This window comes from Octodon degus, unplaced genomic scaffold (assembly GCF_000260255.1).
Source record: "Octodon degus isolate 3935 unplaced genomic scaffold, OctDeg1.0 scaffold00007, whole genome shotgun sequence".
Taxonomy (NCBI): Eukaryota; Metazoa; Chordata; class Mammalia; order Rodentia; family Octodontidae; genus Octodon; species Octodon degus.
Genome location: NW_004524583.1, coordinates 33,026,044 through 33,029,521, shown reverse-complemented (window position 1 = coordinate 33,029,521; position 3,478 = coordinate 33,026,044).

Here is a 3,478-nt window from a genome sequence, read left to right as displayed (position 1 = left end):
AAAAAAAAAAAGACTGCCGTTGAAGGCCAGCGAGCCTGTTTAGGCAAGCATAGGCAAACACAGGGACCATAATTCAATTCCCAACACCGAATTCTGTGCCAGTCCCGCCCCCAGGCTGGGCTGAGCTGGCCAGAGTCCAAGCGGGTGTAGTGGCACACGCCTATGATCCTGACATAGGGGCGTGAAATTCCCAACCTGGCCTGAAAGAGTTCATGTTCTCTAAAACCCAAGAATGAATTTTAGGAACAAATGGAGGCTGAAGGTAAAACTTTATTGGAAAGGAAAGCTTCCATCGGAGAGGGACAGAAGGGGTTCCAAGCGGCTGCCCAGGAAGCTGTCTCCTTCAGGTTATTTTATAGGACAAAACCATGCGGGGCTAAGGTAGAGACACAGGGGTCCCGCTTAGGCAGATACAGGGTGGGACAAAACTATGGTCAGCCAATGGGATTACAAGCACCATTGCCCAGGAAAAATTTATTAGGCCTAGGACCAAATGGGGTAGCGAGTCACGTAGCAAGCGGGCATGAATGTAAATCGGGACCTTATCTGGTGGCCTTCAGTCAGTGATTCTTCCCGACTAATGAGCAATCCTGGATGCCAACTTTAGGGAGGTCAGCACTTGTTTGATCTTTAGGTCTGGCTCACACCAGGAGCTTCTCCCCAGTAAGGTGTCTGGTCTTTGTCATCCCCTTCGAGGGACTGTCCCTGTCTAACTACCTACAATATTTCTATTTAACTCAGGCTGCCTGCAACAATCCCAGTGCTGAGGAGGCTGAAAGCAGGATCACCATGAGTCTGAGCTGCGTAATGAGACCCTGCAACAACCAAATACATTAAAAAAAAAAAACAACTGCTGTTGAAACTACCGGGGGCTGGGGAGATGGCTCAGTGGAATAAGCGCTTCCCTGGCAAGTGCAAGGGCCTGAGTTCAATCTCTGGTTCTTAAAAAAAAAAAAAAAAAAAAAAAGGAAAGAAAAAGAAACTACCGAAATCTGTCTTTTTTTTAACCTGGGAATTGAACTCAGGACCTTGCGCTTGCCAGGCAGGTGCTTGTGCCACTGAACTGTCTCCCCAGTCCTACCCAAGGCTTCCCATGTTCCACTTCCTTTGGTGTAACTTAGACTCCTTCCTTCTGGGCCCATCACAGCCCAAATCCCTCAGGAATACTCAGATTCATAAATGGGCTTAGTTGAGGAATAAAAGAGCAGGAACCCAACCCTAAAATAAAGGAATGGATCAAGAGAATCCAAAGAATACTAAAATTACTTGTTTCAAAAAGCCCAAGTGGGGAGCAGGTAGATAGCTCAGTAGAATAAGCACTTGCCTGGCAAGCACAAGGGCCTGAGTTCAATCCCCAGTTCCGCAAAAAAAAAAAAAAAAAAGCCCAAGTTGGCCCACACTGATGGAATGGGCCAATTCCCTTTTGGGGGATGGACCACCTAGCCAGGGGCTCTACCCCTCAAGAGAAGAGAACGCTTCCAGGTCCAGGAAATAGTGCACTCTCGTGAGGGCCTGATCGCTATTTCTCTGAGTATGTATTCTTTATTTATTTACTTACTTACTTATTTCTTTATTTATTTTCCAGAACCTGGGTTTGAACTCAGGCCCCTGCACTTGCCAGGCAAGCGCTTGTTCTACTGAGCCATCTCCCCAGTCTCAGTGTAAGCTTTTTAATTGCTGTAAAATAAAACCCTTCCTATGCATTTGACTCATCCTGAAAATTCTTTCTCTGCAGTAAGAGTCAGCAAACTTGTTCCACAAAAGTGGTAGGATAGTTCTTTCTCTTTAGCCTCAGGAACCTCTCAGACCCAGCATGGTGACACAATTATTGTATGTCAATTAAAATTAAAATATAGCTGGACATGGTGGCACACACCTATAATTGTAGAACCCCTGAGGCTGAGGCAGGAGGATCTCTGTGAGTTCAAGGCCAGCCTGCGCCACACATCAAGACCCTCTCAAAACAAACAAGCAAAACGTAAAGCTAGTGGCTTAAAATCTCACAAGAAATAAAATGTTTATGCAATCTCTAAGTATCTTCCCACAAAGTCCTTATGCTCTGAATTATGTGATACTTTATCTGTATAAAGGGGAAGCCTCAGGGACTTGATCTTATCAAATGATGCACACAGACCTCTGCAGATAAGCGACAATAGGTTGTGTGGCTAGGTGGCCTGGAACTGAGCAGCAGTTCTTTGGTATTTCTCCCAGAAATGCAAATTCTGATGACTCACTCTGGGCCCAGTCCTGAGGAAACACTGAGAAACCCAGACTTCAGATTCTCTCCAAAGGAACTGCTCTGAGATCTCCAGTGCTGTCTGTCAAGATCTTGGAAGGCAAGAAAATCACAGAGGAACCGTCCCAGATTGGAAGCCCAGACTCCGTGACCAGAGCCACTGTTTAAGGGCATTACTGGCCTGGTGGCCTTCTGTGGGTTAGGCTGTGGTACAGAATCCACAGTATCTCCTCACTTTTCTTGATAGTATCATGCAGTGCAGGGCCTGGGTTTGGTCTCCAGCGGTGTGGGGTGGGGGTGGGAGGGTTGAAAGAAAGCTCTGTGTGTGTGTGTGCGCGTGTGTGTCTGCCTGCCTGCCTGCCTGCCTGCCTGCCTGCCTGTCTGTCTGTCTGTCTGTCTGTCTGTCTGTGTGCTGCTTTTCTTTCAGTGCTGGGGATGGGACTTAGCTGAGCACGCTCAGCAATGGTTCTGCCACTAAGCTACATCCCCAGCTCTTTTTTATTTTTTATTTTGAGATGCGACCCGGCTAACTGGACTAGAACTCGCCACCCTCCCGCCTCAGTCTCTCTGCTCTCCTCAGGGACCTCAGTCCTAGGCGTGAGCAGGGGGGCTCTCAGCCTGGCTCTGGAGCCCACCCCTTTCCTTTCGTGCTCCTTTGTACCCCACCATACTTCAACACGCTTTCCCGAAATGTTCTTCTTCCACGTGGAAACTGCTGCTGATGCAAGGGTTGCTGAGCCACGAGGCATTGTGGGTGAAAGAAGGGAGGCCCTGCTGTTGGAAGACGTGGGCCTTTGAACACACTCCTGTACCTGTTTCTGTTTAAGCACTGTATGTCTTTTTTTAAAATTTTGGTACCATAGACAAAATAGTCAGGATAAATATACAGCTACTTTCGCTTAATTCAATGAGAAGAAAGAGGTGTACTAATAGTGTTTGGACAGGATGTCCTGTCTGCTTCTTGTACCACTAAGAAGATGACAATGTACAACGTATTGATTATCGAAACTGTCCTATTAATCAGCTTTGAAACTGTAAAATAAATAAATAAAAATAAAAATGGGCAAAAAATAATAATTTTGGTACCAGGAATAGAACTCACAACCTCATGGTTGCCAGGCAGGTGCTGTGCCACTGAGCTATAATCCCCAGTGTTATGGTTTGTATCTAGTTGTCCCCACAAAGCCTGGTTGGGGCTGGTGAGACGGCTCAGTGGTCTAAAGCGCCTACTTAGAACAAGCT